Below are 17157 nucleotides of genomic sequence, written 5' to 3'. Positions count from 1 at the left end.
AAAGTTGGGGTGACAGTGACAGAAATAGATCACAAAAACAGACAACACCTGAATTCTCACAAATAATAGCCCAATCCTCTACCTGAATAGCATGCCTGTCCCCTCCACTCTACTCTGCCTGTATGAGGCATGCACAGGCACCTGTTCGGGCAGTGGATCCAAGTTCTGATATCTCACTCTGTTTCTAACTTTTGGCCAAGAAGAAAATTTGCTTCACTGTGACCTTTAGCCCTAAGATTCAAAGTGGGGAAAAGGACCCAGTTGGATCCAAAATGTACATCTGTAATGCATATTTTGTTCTACAGTGTGGCTTAATATCAGAACAGAACACAATTTGTTACAAAAACATGCAGGTATCTATAATTTGTTTTATTTTACAATCCACACATTTGTTTTTTGAGGTGATGGATATTTAAATTAGCTTGACAGTGACAACTTTTCACAATATATATTGACATCAGAACTTCACACTGAACATCTTAAATATATACAGTAGTTGTTGATCAATCCTCAATACAACTAGGAAGACATAAAATAGCTATGTCTGGTGGGTGTAATTTTCTTTTCTCTTTTCCTTCAACCCCCTTCAAATACACAAATGTTCTTACACAGTTTATCAACTGATTCATTCTGTGCACTTCTTATTGTATCTGAGATCCTTAGACCACTATTACCTTTGGCCAAAACTACAAAATTGTGTGACTGTCATGTTTAGGCCTGCCAGCCAAACATACACAGGAAGTTTATTGATCCTGGGAATCAACAGCTGCAGAGGATAAAGGATTCTGTTTGGGCAGAAGGTATTTCAGGTGAACTGCACCATGCTCACTTCAGACCTCAGATGTTCCTAATGGAAACTCTGGGCCAAAGACCACTCCTCAGGTTAACCCCAAACTGAGACAAGGAATTCAGCCTTTCTAAGCCCCATCCTTGAACCCAGGCTGCCTGGGGGGACATGGAGAGCGTGGGATTTTGGCTTGGCTGCTCCTTCCAGTCAGAGAAACTCTTGATTGGTTTTATTTATTTATTTATTTTTGGTACTGGGGATCAAACTCAGGACCTTGCACTTGTGAGGCAGGTGGCAGAACCACTGAGCTAATTTTGCGGCCTGAGAAACTCTTGAGAGGACTCCATAGAGAGCATTCAGCTGACCACTTTTCAGGGGGTGTGGGAATGAGCACTGAGAGCTGGCTTGGCCCAGGGAAATCTTCCAGGCACTGTATGTAAATCCCATAATGATGCATCAGATGAGGGCATCAGAGGCAGGAACTGTTAGGACCAGAACCACCTGGCATAGCCCTCCCGTGGGAAGGGGATGTGGACATTGCCCACAGAGCTCTGTGCACTAAATATGGACCAAATATTACGGAATTCAAAAAAAAATCTACAAAAATTGACAGGAATTTGACTGTCTAAATGGTTGGCAACAAAGAGATATTTTAAATTTAATCAGAATAAAATCACAAGTGGGAAAACACTTTAGTTTTCCCAACAGGGAAAGACGTTTAGAAGAGAGAAGTAAAAAAGTAATTATAAAAGCAAGTATAAGATATTTCCTAATGAAACTCTCCTTTTCCAATAGTTACCTTTCCTAAACTAAAAAAGCAAATATTTATTTGTTCTGCAGAGAAATTAGTGGCCTATCACAGACTGTGATTTCCCACCCTCTGAGTTCCAAGGTGATCTGAGAACAGACCACTCAGCCATGAGAAAATATCTCTTCCCTGTTCAGATCAACTTGAAAATCCATATACTTTAAAAAGGCAGGTATACAAAGGTAGATTTTCCTGGCAGGAATTTACAGAAAATAACAATAAGCTCTCCATGAGTAACAGAGTAAACATGAAGGAAGGGATATTTTAAAATGTGATTTAACCCCTAGAAACCTGCTGGTCACCACAAGGATGACAAGCACTGGGCACACTGCAAATGGTGATCATAGGCTGGGGATGGCACCAGCTGCATCCTTCATTATACACTGGTCAGATGTCCCCTCTCTGTTTCCTCCAAGTGTGTGTCCAGTACATGGAGAAACACCCCTCACCACAATGGTCAGCCCAGTGGCATGGGGCCAGAAATGTCACAACTGTGGCCTCAAACTCAGACATGTGCTCCATGAGTGACAGGAATGAATCCACCTGACACCGAGAAAGATTAATGGAGAAGGCAGAATGAAGAAGGTGGGGCGCATCCATGTCTGCCTGGCCTCAACAGGCATGAGTCTGAGTGACCTGAGGAAAGGGCCAGGAAAAGGCGGGGGAAAAGTGGGGGTTTCACAGGTTTGGATAAAATCATGGTTGTCAGACCTCTAGAAGTCTTGCTATGACTGAACAATCTATGGTTCTGCAAGTCAAGCTCATAAACCACCACATGCATGTAACTTAAAAAGCTGAGCAGTGGAGGACCACAGGAGCAGGACCAGAAAGTATGGAGAGCAGGACCGGAGAGGAAAAACGTGCTCCATCACACTGTTTAATGTAAACTAGGGACAAAGCATAGTTTAAGCTCCTTACAAGAGAAATAATTAATTCAAGGTGGAGGATGGGTTACAACAATTCTTCTTCGAATGGTTTTAACTTCCATGGTTGATTCTTGCTTGAATCAGTTATAAAATATATGATTTAAAATTGTGACTCTTCTATCATTCTTCTGTATCTAGTACTATAATCTTGTAAAGAATAATTTTTTTCAATTTAGTTTTCCCTTGTGATAAAAATAGAGGAAATGTAGATACTGTGCACTCTCTGAAGAATTTCCACAAATTATACAAGCTTTTAAGTATTGACATCTATAAAATTTTACCAATATTATTGTACCTGAGGGCAGGATAAGAGTCTTTCCCCTTATAATACTTTTTCTCATTCAACACCACAACAGGTACATATTCACATCAAATAAATTTAAGTGTATAACATATTCATTTTCAGAGGGGTATAGTGCCAACTTTGTTATAAATGCCCATTATTGTGGGTGTACAATACCCATGTTTATTCTGTACAGTATTTATATTGATAAATTTAATTTAATTTTATGAGTTTTTTATGTTAATCAATGATTACCTAGAAGGAAATATATAAAAAATAAAGTATTGAATTCTTAATATTTATTGTATATTTATTAACAAGCATCAAAGTTTTCCACATCAATTTTTTTTTTGGTTTACCAAGTCTGAAAAATAACAACAGTTCCTATAAAAAGAAGAACACTTCCTATATGAACTACAAAGTAAATACCAACAACACTCTGCAAAAAAGTAATCTTTGCTTCAATTATCACAACTAAGGCAGTCACACATGACAGCTGTACCTTACATACACATCTATTGCCTACATTAACATCCCATGCATTTTGCTTTTCTGGTATTTTTTTAAAATTATACATTGTTTTAATTACAATATTAAAATTTATAGAACATTACCACAGATTCTACAGAATATAAAAGGATACAAAAAGCATATTACAAAAATCTATTTTGAAATAAATTTGACAACTTCTAAGAAGTACCTTGGAAGACAAGTTAATGAAACTGACTCTGGAGGAAATATAAAAGTTGAATAGCACCTATTAAAGAAAGTATGTTCCTAGCTTGAAAACCAACCTGTATGACAAGAACAGGCTCACATACATTTTAACTGATGAATTATTTCAAACATTTAAAGCAGAAAAAAGAAGGAACATTCTCCCCTCACTGTAGGAAATCAACGTTGTGCTTATATGAACTGGATAAAGATAATAGAAGAAAAAAGTATGAACATAGAAATTTGTTTAACAAAACAAACTATTAGAAGTCAGATCTGGCAATATGTAGAAAGTGGTTTTATTACAGGGTTGCCAGTGTTGGTTCAGCATTGGAAGATCAACCCCCATAAGTCATCATTCTAACAGAGGAAAAGAAAAAGCCATATGATCCGGTCATTGGTTGCAGAAAAAGGTTTGGACTAAATTCTACAGCTGTTCATGGTAAAAGGTATCAGGAGACTAGTAGTAGAACAAAACCTTGTCAACAGATAAAACATGTACTCCATACTTCCAGCAAAAAAGTCTTATATGAATGGAAAAGATACAATGCTTTCTCCCTAAGGTGGGGAACAAGGGCAGATATGTGTACTCTTCATCTGTCCATTAAATTTTGAAACATAGGCCCTAACCAAAATAGTCTGGCAATAAAAAGAAACAATTAGCATAGGATTGGCTAGGTGTAAGTAAAATCTTTATATGTAGATGAAATGATCATCTACATATAAATGAAGATATATAAATGAAGAATTGGATATTGAAATTTGAAAGTTAGTTATGTAGAAGTATAAAGGACCTAGAAAAGTAAAAAAAAAAGAAAGAAAGAAAAAGAAAAAATAACAGTGTTGGAAGACATGTATTACCTAATTTTAAGACTTCCTCTAAAGCTACAGTAATCAAGGTAGTGTTTGTGAAAGGAAAGACTTATAGATCATTGGAATTACACAGAGAATCTAGAAATAGAACCACATTTATATGGTCCACTGAGTTTTGAACGATTATTTAACATTAACATTTTATAGAACATAAACTCAACTCAAGAGCAGAGGAAAAGACTGTTTTCAGCAAATGGTACTAGAACACCTCTTATCCATATGTAAAAGATTAACCTCAACCCTTTATTATTATTAATATCAAATATGTAATGAGTGCTTAGAACAGACATCAACAGTTTCACACCAGCTGTATACTTACTTATGAAACCTAAAAGATGACATCAGGAATAAAAATCTATGTGAACTAAAATGTAAATACAAACAAAAGTCCATCATAAAAATAATCTTTGCTTCAACTGCACAAGGAAGGCAGCCTTCACACATGAAAACTACATTTTCCATGAACAAGTATCACTTACATTGATAGCACTATGTTTTGTTTTCCTGTCCTTTCTTGTAGGGCCCAGTTGTCATCTGTTTGGTTTTTCTATTGTATACTATGTCTGGGTGATTCTGGACCTTCCTATTCACCCATCAGCTCACGAATGTGCTCCACATTTTTTTGCATAGTTCCCTGAGTAGAAATTTTTTGCTTTTCCTCTTCTGTAAATGATTTCTTATATAACACAACCATTGTTTAAACTACAAACAACAACTTTGTGATTCAAGTGATATCATAGGTGCTGCATAGTTCATCAAAAATCAATTATCCACCTTTGGGTTTTTTGTAGAAAGTTTTCATCTCAGGCTTTTGTTTTGTTGAGTTTTCCCTATCAATATTCCTATCATGATGAACTGCTGACATGAGCAGTAACAGTTTGTTTTTATTTCATATATGAGGTAAATATTATATCTTTCTGAAATCCAAAAATTGTACTACACAATTGTATGTTTTGAAATCACAGCATTTTCTTTGGAATTTCTGCTTTTTTCCTGCATACAGATCCTTTGTTGTTCAAGTTGTACTCTGATAAACAGATATGATATCAATTGGAAACTGGTAAACCAATTGTTGAATCTCACATTCTGATTAGGAGATGGGAGTAACAAGTGTGTTCAGAACATGATTAATTTTATTAATATATGAATAATGACATGGTGGCTGAGTTCTAGGATGAATTTCTAAATTGAAAACGTAATGAGTCTTTGCATCAAGGCATACATTTCCATGCCTTATTTTGAAGGATATTTGCATATACTCCCTGAGGGTACTAGAACCCTAAATAGTGCAAATATTTGAACAATAGTCATGTATTTGGATGGTTTGTAAATTGTTTGCCAATTACCCACAAACATCTCAAACAGCGAGTAGACAGCAGCAATATTATGTTTGCTTTTCTTTCATGGAAGAACCTCAGGCAATTTTAAAGAGAACTAAATCTCCTCAGTGTCATCATTATTCTACAAACCTCAAGCCCATACCCTTCGTTTTTCTCTCAGTCTTTTATATTCCTGGGATTACCATCAGAAAGCCCTATTAAGTACAGACAACCTATGAATGCTTTCAGTTCAGCTAGTGAGGTGTCATAATAAACACATTTTTATGTGTGGTTATTGGTATATACAGAACATTTTACTTGTATTTCACCATATCTTGTAGTATTTCATCTGGTATAAATTATTGCCAACATTGAGTGGAAGTGCTGGGATTCTGTCCCAAAGGTTTCACCCCTGCCAAGATCCTCACCATAATTTTGGACCTGGTTCTACATTGGATCATTCTATTTAGTTGTATGACAATTGACACCATTTCAACTAGTCAAGTATGTACTGACATTGCTCCTTTATTCATCATCTGAAACAAGTAGGTCTGCATTTACCACGTATTGCTCCATTTCTCTTGCACAGGAATGTTGGCTCACAAGCCCAATGTCAAAGTCATGATGATCTTCATTATCCATACATGAGTAATCTGATGATTCACTTTTGACCCCCTCAAAATGACCAAATCTTGTTTTCCATGTGCCATTGTACTGAATTTGGATAATTCTTTCCGAAAATTTGAAAGAAAACTATTTTGAAAAACAAAGTTTAAATGCATAGAAATTTAGCAATAAGAATTTGATGGATAAAACACCTATTACTGCTATGGAGCTCTTGTACACATCTTGCCATTGATTTGCCAAGTGGGTGAATGCACAGATGAGTTTTTGTTTTCCCCAGGCACAGTGATTATGAGTCACAGTCACATTCCATTATGGTAAAGTTGATGTTTACACAAGAGAAGAGTAGTATGGGTGTATATTACCCCTTTGTGATGCTCAGATAAACATACTCAAAACTCCTTAGATGGAGAATTATGTGGGTAAAAATTCTGCTTTGACATGTTTGTACATGTGTACACAACTTTCTGTTCCTCGTGCCAAATGAGTAAACACAAGGATTGTTCCCTGTTTACCCCCAGACACTGCTACTGAGATGCACAGCAGACTACTCTTATAAAACAGTAGAAATATACAGTTGAAAAGTATGTAATGGGTTGTTGTAAACTTATGTTATGCTCCTTTAGGAGTAAAACAAATAATTCTACCATTTCCCCCAGCTCTTTGAGAAAAGTTAAAGATAAATTTATAAGTAAGAGATATCAGAAAAGTTTCTTTTCATCACTTAATATAATTTTGAGATAGTAAAAATAAAGTTATCAGGGAATATGTAAGGGCATGATTCAATATGTCTGCCTATATCTGAGTAAAAATACCTGGCTCTTTAGTCAAAATGGCAGTAAAGTCCTTTTATTTCACTAGATAATTAAAGGTGAAGCTCAAAAGTTATTCTGATAAAATTTAGGGTTGCTATATACATTACAGAGAAGTCCAGGATAAGTCTTTTGCACTGTGGATACTAATAAGTAAGCCAAAAGAAATCTGTCCCTTCCCAGTGAGTTCTGCTCTAATTTTAACAGATTCCATAGTTTCTTTCAGACTCAGATTAAAAGTCTTGTCTTAGCTTAAATTAAATTCAGAAGTTCTGTACTTGCTGAATTACAGACATGGAGGTTCAAAGACACACCTGAGTCTGCTGCATTGGAAGTGCCCTGGGCCCTGCTGGAAAATTTCCACGTGGGTGACCAGGGTCCCTCTGGGAGGATACAACTCAGCTTTCCCCTCCTAGTGGCTTTGCAGTTGGATATTATATCTCAGCAAAGGGCAGTCTGATTATTGAGGAAGATGTGCACATGTCACATGTCCATGGTTCAGATTTGTCCACATATGAGACCCAGTGTGATGTCTCAATATTGTTCTTTTCTTTAGGGGGTGGGTTCCTCTCTTTTTGGTACTGGGAATAAAACTCAGGACCTTATGCTTGCCAGACAGGCACGGGACCACTGAGCTACATTCTTGTCCCTGAATATTTCCATTTGTTTTAAATAAGTGAAACATGGAAATTAGTTAATAAAAGATTCAAGATGAAATCTGATCACAAAAAACAGGCAATCTTTTCAGAAATCTAAGCCACCAAGGGAGAGATGTTTTGTCATAAGAGAGCACCAGGTGACTCCATGGCCTACATATTGGCCTTGTGGGGTACAACTTCTGACTTCAGCGGCTCTTGGGTGTTTGATTCCCAGAGTGGGAGATAGACAAGTGTACAACATGTCTCCTCAAAGTTAGAGCTGAGAAGACTCAGTGGCACCCTGAAGATCCCATGTCCTGCACAGACATGAGAGAGTGTTAGATGATCAGCACCTGGTGAGCACACAGGACTGGCATCAGCCTTCTCAGGCCCCATTTCATGTCACCATTCCTCAGGGTGTAGAAGACAGGATCCAGGATTAAGGCAGCACAGTGTAGAACATAGCAGGTAGCCTATCAATAACTGTGGGTGCATCTGCTTGTGGCCTCTGGTAAACCATTAATGCACTTAATATAAAGATAGTGAAGACAAGGAGATGAGGGAAGCATGTGGAGAAAGCTTTAAACTGACTTTTCCTGGATGGAATCCTCAGCACAGTGGAGAGAATGTGAACATAAGAGAACACAGTGCAGACACAATATGACAGGCCTAGACACACCACTATTCCCAGGCTGGGATAGACCACCAGAAATGTGTCAGAGCAGAAAATCTTGAGTAAGGAGGGAACATTGCAGAAAAACTCTGGGATCACACGGGAGCCACAGAAGGGCCCAGAAAATGTGCTAGCAGTGCACAAGGCCTCAAAGGGCCACTCACAGCCCAGGAAATTCCTGCCATCAGGACACAGGCGTTGCCATTCATGATAGTGCAGGGGACAGCAGATGGCCATATAGTGGTCATAGGACATGGCTGTGAGGATACATATCTCACCTGCTGAGAGGGGTGTGATTTAAAGTAGCTGGAAGGCACAGCTGGGAGTGGAAATGGAATTGTTGTGAGTCAGACTGTTAAGGATGAACTTTGGTATTGGGACAGACACCAGTGAGATGTCCAGCAAGGACAAGTTCTTCTGGAAGAAGTACATGGGTTCTTAGAGCTGCAGGTCCATCATAAGGACAATGACAATGAGAAGGTTACCCATTAGGCCCAAGAGTTACATCAGTAGGAAGAGCATGGCACAGAGTCCCACAACTCCAGGTCCTCACAAAACCCCAAGAGAAGGAAACTCATCACCACGGTGACATTGACCATACTAGAGCATACTCACTGCCTGTTAAGGTGAGGACATATAAGAAAAGAGAAAAAGTAATAAACAGTTCAAAAAAGTAATATATTCAGAAACATTCAGTTGTAAAGGAATCATTAACTACTGCATCTTAAAAACTTGTATTCATTTTATTCAAAATTTTCTTTCCTTCCTTCCTCACTCTTTCTGTCTTTTCCTTTCTATCCTCTTTGCTCCCTGTTACTCCCCTGGGTTTCTGTCCTTTTCCCTCCCCATGACTTCCCTTTCCAGCTGAGGATTGAACTAAATATCACACGTTCTAACAGCAATTAATCTACTGCAAAGGTACATGCCAAATGACTACTCTTTTTTTAATAGGAAGTAATTAATAGGAGTAATATATGAGGTCAGTTATCCTTGGTTTTGGTTTTAGAGTTTTGACAATTAGAGGTTTGGGAAGGAATTTTCAGGGTTGAGGCATTGTCTTGTTTCCCCTTAAGTTATAAAGAATTATTTTCTTATTACTTAGAATATTTCAGATAGCTAGAAGTAAAGATTCTAAACATTCTCACAACAAAGACATGGGAAACTGTTAATGTGAATCCTGTGTTAATTACTTTCATATGATTGTTACATAATGTACATGGGCAGGAAACACCATACTACTCACAGTAACATTACAAGTAATAAGAAATAGACATAGAAAATACAGAAAAATAAAGTGGTACCAACTGATCATTAAAAGAGCTCACCCCATGGTGAAGCCTCAACTTAACCATATTCTGAGATAAATACAACTTATCTAAACACTGAAGCTCTCCCAACTCATTGTGTGTTTGTGTCCAATTTCTACTAAACCATGTTTCATCACAAACTTTTGCTACCAGAAAACGTCTAAAGTTCCATCTTCTGTACTGTCCCCAATATTGTGTACAGAAAAAACCATGTGTTCTCATGTGTTGCTACGATCATGGGCTCACAGATACCTTTATATTAAATAATGCAACACAGGCAAATAACTTCCTCTGTCCTCATACATGTGAACAAGAGGATGGAAGTGAAGCTTTGTTGTTCATTGTCTGTATTATCTTCTGCTCATAGGATCCTAAACTATTGAACAGGAACAGAAGAAGAAAAATCAGTTTTTCCATACAGTTCATGTCCTTTGGATCACATATGTGTACCACAGCTTTGGTATGAGGCTTTGAGGTGTTTGATTTGTTTATCAAAGGTAACCACAACATAATATATTTCTCAATTGCCTGATTGTTTTCCCCTGATGTGGTTTCTGTAATTCATTTTTAATGCTATCAGATATGTCCTTTGTGTGTTCAGAATATTTCCACACATTATTGTTTACTAGTGCAATTATTTGTTCTTTACTGAAAGCATAAAAAGTTGTCCCAATTGTTTAAAAAATGAACTAAATGATAGACACAATTTGTTTTGAGGGGGGGAGCATGCTCTTCATTGGAGGAGGCATAAAAAGAAGAACAAATAAAAATAAATAAGGGGTCCCACTGCTCCTGGCCCAGAGGAAGGAGCTTCCAGGCTGCCACCCATCCTGCTTCTGCTGGCCCAGAGGTAGAGGATTCAGAGCCACTGTCCCACTGATCCTGGTCCAGAGGAAGGGGCTTCTGGGCCACCAAAAAGCCCACCACTCCAGTCCCAGGGGAAAGGGCTTCCCAGCCACAATCCAGCAGGCAGCTCCCAGCCCAGAGAAGGGGTTTCCAGGACACCATACCTCTCATCACTCCCAGCCCCTGTCCCAACTCTCCCAGCTCAGAGGAGGTGAGCCAAGTGGGTGCAAACAGCACCACCCCTCCCCAGTCAAATTGAGAAGACATACAAATGAGTCTCAAAACAAGATGTCCAGATTACCTACAGCAATGCCAAAGGGAAATGAGATGGAACACTTTGATACTAAACTACCTAGACCCACTGAACTGGCAAAAAAAGGGGATCTGGACAAAATGAAATCAGAAATAATTTCTCAGATAACAGGAGAGATTGTGCTCCTAGTGCAAGACATGATTAATAAAACTAGAGAGGAGCTCAGGAACATGATGGGATCCCAACATAGGAAATAAATGGAAACCATAAAACAGATGCAAATAGATTTCCCAGAGATGAAAAACTCCATTGAATGTCTACACATCAGAATGAGCCAATGTGAGGACAGGATTTCAGATACAGAAGATAAGATTCCAATTAATGACCAGGAAAAGAAAAATTGGGTCAAAATTATAAGGGAACACGAGAAATCCATCCAGAAGCTGCAAAGAAGAATAACATAAGACTGACTGGAGTCAAAGAAGAAACAGGAGAGAATACAGAAGACATAAAAAAAACTCTTTGCAGGAGTAATGACAGAAATCTTACGAAGCAGGGGAAAAGAATTTGATGTGCAGAAAAGTGAGGCATATATGACTCCAAATAGCCTTGATTAAAAAAAGTCTACACATATGCATATAATTGTTAAGATTCCAGAAACTCAACAGAAGAACAAAGTTCTACAAGCAGTCAGAGAAAGAAACAAATCACATAGAAAGGAAAGCCCATCAGAATCGTAGCAGTCTTCTCAACACAAACCATCAAGGCAAGAAGAGCTTGGAGTGACACATTCTAAGCCCTAAAAGAAAACAGCATCCAACCCAGATTGATGTACCCTGCAAAACTATCTTTCAAAATTGATGGAGAAATAAGATATTTTCATGACAAAGAGCACCTTACAAACTTTGTGAATACCGAACCATCACTTCAAAAACTTTTAGACAATATCCTAGGAACAGACTTTGAGGATCATAACCTCAGGAAGCAAAGCACAATGAACCCATCTGACATGACAAGAAATTAAAGGTAAAGAAGGAGAAGCCAACAAAAAGAAAAAGTCATGGCAATGATGTCAATACATTTCAGTTATAACCATCAAGGTTAATGGTCACAATTCACCAATCAAAAGACATAGACTGGCATAATGGGTCAAGAAGCAAAATCCAACAATATGCCGCATACAAGAAACACACTTAATTCAAAATGAAACTCATAAACTGAAAGTTAAAGGGTGGAAAAGGATACTCCATTTGACAGGAACCCCAAAAAAGCAAAAGGTGCCATCCTCTTTGCAGATCAAGTAGATTTCAAACCAACATGGATTAAGAGAGACAAAGGAGGACACCACATCCTTGTAAAGGGAACAATCCAACAGGAAGAGATGCCAAACATAAATATCTATGCACCAAACACTAGTGTGCTCAACTATATAAAACAAATAATAACGGACATGAAAAGTCATATATGCACTAATACAATTGTAGTGGGGGACCTCAACACCTCACCATCACAAATAGATCAACTAGAACAAAAATAAGTAATGAAATACAAGAACTCAATCAAACTCCTGAACAAATGAATTTAACAGATGTTTACAGAGTCTTCCACCCCACAAAATCAGAATACATATTATTCTCAGCTTCACAAGGGTCATTTTCCAAAATAGACCACATACTTGCACATACAACATGTTTAAGTAAGTGCAAAGGAACTCAAGTTATCCCCTGTATATTATCAGACCTTAGTGTGATGAAATTGGAGATGCATAGCAAAGGAAACTGGAAAAATTTCATGAACATCTGGAAATTGAATAACACACTTCTAAATACCCAATGAGTCACAGAGGAAATTAAAGAAGAAATCAGACAGTTCCTTCAATTAAATGACAATGACAATACAACATATCAGAATCTATGGGACACAATAAAAACAGTCTTATGAGGGAAATTCATAGCAGTGAATATGCATATTAGGAAAACAGAACGAGCCCAATTAAACAACATGATGCTGAATCTCAAGCTTCTAGAAAAAGAAGAGTAGGACAAACCCAAAGCTCATACAAGGGAGGAAATTATAAAGATCAGAGGAGAAATCAATGCAATGGAGACTAAGAGAATGATATAAAAAAATCAATGAAGCCAAGAGTTGGTTCTTTGAAAGAATCAACAAAATTGACAAATCCTTAGACAACCTTATCAAAAAAGGATAGAAAAGGCCCAAATCCATGTAATTAGGAATGAAAAGGGTGAAATTAAAATAGACCCAGCAGAAATCCAGAGGATCATTAATACCTACTTCCAAAACCTATATGCCAATAAGATGGACAACACAGAAAAAAATGGACAGATTCCTAGACACATATGAATTACCAAAGTCGAATGAAGAAGACCTAAAAATTCTAAACAGTGAAATATCAACCAAAGAAACTAAAACGTAATAAAAACTTATCAACTAAGAAAAGCCCGGCACTGATGGCTTCACTGCAGAATTCTCCAAGACATTTAGAGAGGAATTGCTGCCACTACTGTTTAAACTCTTCAATGAAATTGAAAAGAAAGCAACACTCTCAAAATCATTACTGGAAGCAAGCATCACCTTGATCCCCAAAGGAGAAAATGACCCAACCAAAGAGGAGAACTATAGGCCAATCTCACTAATGAACACAGATGGAAAAATCCTTAATAAGATACTGGCAAAAAGAGTGCAGAAGATCATCAAGAAGATCATACACCCCGACCAAGTGGGATTCATCCCAGGGATGCAGGGATCTTTCAACATACACAAATCAATCAATGTAATACACTATATCAATAGAGCCAAGGACAAAAATCATATGATTATCTCCATAGATCCAAATAAAGCATTTGACAAAATCCAACATGCATTTATCATAAAAACCCTTCAATAATTGGAATAGATGGTCTCTACATCAAACTGATTGAAGCCGTCTATGAAAAACCAACAGCCAGCATCATACTAAATGGTCAAAAACTGAAATCCTTCACACTCAAATCAGGAACAAGACAAGGATGTCCACTGTCACCACTCTTGTTCAATATAGTTCTGGAAACATTAGCCATGGCAATTGGACAAGAGAAAGAAATAAAAAGAATAAATGTAAGAAATGAAAATGTCAAATTGTCATAATTTGCAGATGACATGATACTGTATAGAGAAGACCCCAAGGACTTCTCCAAAAGTATTCTAGACTTAATAACCAAATTGAGTAAAATCACTGGTTACAAGGTCAACACACAAACATCGATAGCTTTCCTCTACACAAATGACAGACTCACTGAGAGAGAAATAGATCAAATAATTCCTTTCACAATAGCATCTGAAAAACTGAAATACCTAGGAATCAACCTAATGAAAGAAATCAATGACTTCTTCTCTGGAACCTATAGCACTCTGAAAAGAGAGATTGAAGATGATATCAGAAAATGGACAGACATCCCCTGCTCCTGGGTAGGAAGGATTAATATAGTGAAAATGGCCATACTTCCAAAACTGCTATAAACATTCAATGCAATTCCAATTGAGATACCAGCAGCATACTTCATGGACCTTGAGAAAACAATCCAAAAATCTTTTGGAACAAGAAAAGACCTAGAATAGGAAAAGCAATTCTAGGTAACTGAGACATGGCAGGGGCTATCACAATCCCCAACCTGCATCTATAGTACAAAGCTACTGTGTTAAAAACAGCATGGTACTGGCAAAGAAACAGACCTGAGGACCAGTGGAACAGATTAGAAGATTTAGAAACAATGCCAGACACACTCAGCCATCTCACCTTTGATAAAGGCACCAAACACCCTCACTGGAAGAAAGATAGCCTCTTCAATAAATGGTGCTGGAACAATTGGGCTTCAACTTGCCAAAGATTAAAACTAGACCTGTATGTCTCACCATGCACTAAATTAAAGTTGAAATGGATTAAGGATCTAAATATTAAAATAGAAACTCTGAACCAGTTGGAACAGAGGTTAGGTAGAACCCTTGAAGACATTGGTGTAGGAAAAGATTTTATGAACAAAACCTCAGTCTCCCTTGTGTAGGGAACATTACTAGAACCTCTGCAATAAGTCCTAGCCTCCTGCGAGCCAGGACAACACACAGTGAATTACAGGTAACATAGACAAATGAGCAGAAGCTGAGTTTTGGGTCTGATCAGTGCTGCTCTGGGCAGCAAAGAAAGAAGCCCCCTAGCTTGCACCACTTTTTATTCAGTGCGTGGGGAAACAGATGTAACATGTGAAAATGCAGAGTTCAGTACTTTACATTGGGATAAACAAGGTGTAAAAAGACCCGGCTGTAGTGGAAATATAAGAACAATGAGGAACTATGCAGATGAATATTTGGTTCCTCCCTGGAGTCTCCCACAGGTGTGGTCCTGTCCTGGAGCATTACAGCATCCAGAGATCACTGAGGTCTCAGTTGTGACCGAGGCCAAAATGCAATTATGTCTGGAATGTCGTAGCTGGCCTGTAGGCAGGAGAACTAGGCCTACTCAAATGATTTTTCCCTAGAATTGTATAGCATTGCTCCCAACACCCATGAACTAGCACAAAAAAATAACAATTGGTATCTCTTCTTATTAAAAAGCTTCTGCACAGCAAGTGTAACCACCAGCAGTGTGAATAGACAACCCACAATGTGGGAAATAATCTTCATCTGCTTTTCCTCAGAAAAAGGTCTACTATCTCGAATCTATAAAGAACTTAAAAAAAAAAAATCAGACCTCCCAAATTTAAAGACCCAGTCCAAAAATGTGCATCTGACATGCACAGAGATTTCTCAGACAAAGAAGTAGAAAGAGCAAATAAGTACATGAAAAAATGTTCAAAATTACTGGTCATTGGAAAGATGCAAATGAAAATAATGCTGAGATTCAACCTCACTCCAGGAAGAATGGATGCTATCATGAAATCAACCAATAACAAATGCTGGCAGGGCTGTGGGGAAAGAGGAACCCTGCTCCACTGCTGGTTTGAGTGTATACTGGTGCACCCATTGTGGAAATCAGTATGGAGATTCCTCAAAGAACTAGGACTGGAATTTTCATTTGACCCCGCTATTTCCCTGCTGGGTGTCTTCTCCAAATAATTAAAAGAATCATACCACAGTGATATATGTGTACCCATGTTTATAACAGCACAGTTTGTGATAGCTAAAACATGGAAACAGTCCAAATGCCCATTAACTGGAGATTGTATAAAGAAAAAGTGGGGTTTTTTAATAAAATGGGGTACTACTCAGCCATAAAAAGTGAGAAATTAGAGACATTTACAGCTACATGGATGCACATTGAGGTGATAATTTTAAGTGAAATAAATAGACACATGTATAAATACCAAATAATTTCTCTGGTGTGAGAAACTGAAAGTGTAAATAAGGACTAAAACATATAATACATAATGTGAAATAGGAAGAAAAGGGGCAAAGGGGAAGAAAGTGGGAGGTGTAGGGGAAAAGAAAGAAGGGAATGGAATTAACATGAGGAAATGGAAAAATTGAAACAAAGTATTTCTAAATAGGGAGGGATGGAGGGGGTTGAAGGGAGGGCTGGGAAAGGGTGAAAAATATGAACCAAGAGATATTATTTCAAGGTGCAAATTTCCAATGACGAATATCACTATATTGTATACCTAAAATGTATCAATGATTAGAATGAATAATTGATAATGCAAAATAGGAAGAAAAGGTCAAAAATGAGAGAGGTAGTTGGAGGGGCAGGGGAAAGGAAAGAAGGGAAAGGAAAAATGATAAGAAATGGAAAAAATAGAAATAAAGTCTTTGTAAATAGGGAAGGGTGAAAGGGGTGAAGAGAAGGCTATGAATGGGGAAAAAATAAGAACCAAGATGCATCATGTAAAAGTACAAGTTCCCAATGTAAAATATAAATGTGTTGTATACTTAAAATGTACCAATAAAAGCATTTAAGAAAAATAAAATTAAATTAAATTAAAAAATAAGGAAAAATCTGAGGTAGTGACAGATGTTAAGATAGGAAAAGGTGTTATTTTGGTGATTAAGTGTAGGGAAGAGCATTCACCAGATGCTGACACTAAAATGCAAAGAATGAGTTCACAGACAAGAGCTGTGTGGAGGACGACTTAGCAAACAGCTGGAAATCAGTGAAGGTTGTGGGCACCTGGGTCACCTGTGGAGAAGCAGGCTGTTGTGACTCTGGAGAGCTGTGGTGGGTGAGTGAGGAGAGAATCTGGTGGGTCAGCTTATGCCAAGGGTGAGTCAGGACAAATAAACATGACACAGACAGGAGAACATAAC

General features: G+C 37.7%; 1 pseudogene; it reads right to left on the bottom strand.

Annotated features, from left to right (window-relative positions):
• Positions 1–8122: 8122 nt before the first annotated feature.
• LOC101707755 (olfactory receptor 14A2-like) lies at positions 8123–9056 on the bottom strand (annotated as a pseudogene).
• Between the last annotated feature and the right edge of the window lie 8101 nt (positions 9057–17157).

Source organism: Heterocephalus glaber, unplaced genomic scaffold, assembly GCF_053883595.1.
Source record: "Heterocephalus glaber isolate CG9 unplaced genomic scaffold, H.glaber_assembly_v1.0 deba00001831, whole genome shotgun sequence".
NCBI lineage: Eukaryota > Metazoa > Chordata > Mammalia > Rodentia > Bathyergidae > Heterocephalus > Heterocephalus glaber.
Note: the sequence above shows the minus strand (reverse complement) of the source record. Positions and strands in the feature narration are given on the sequence as shown.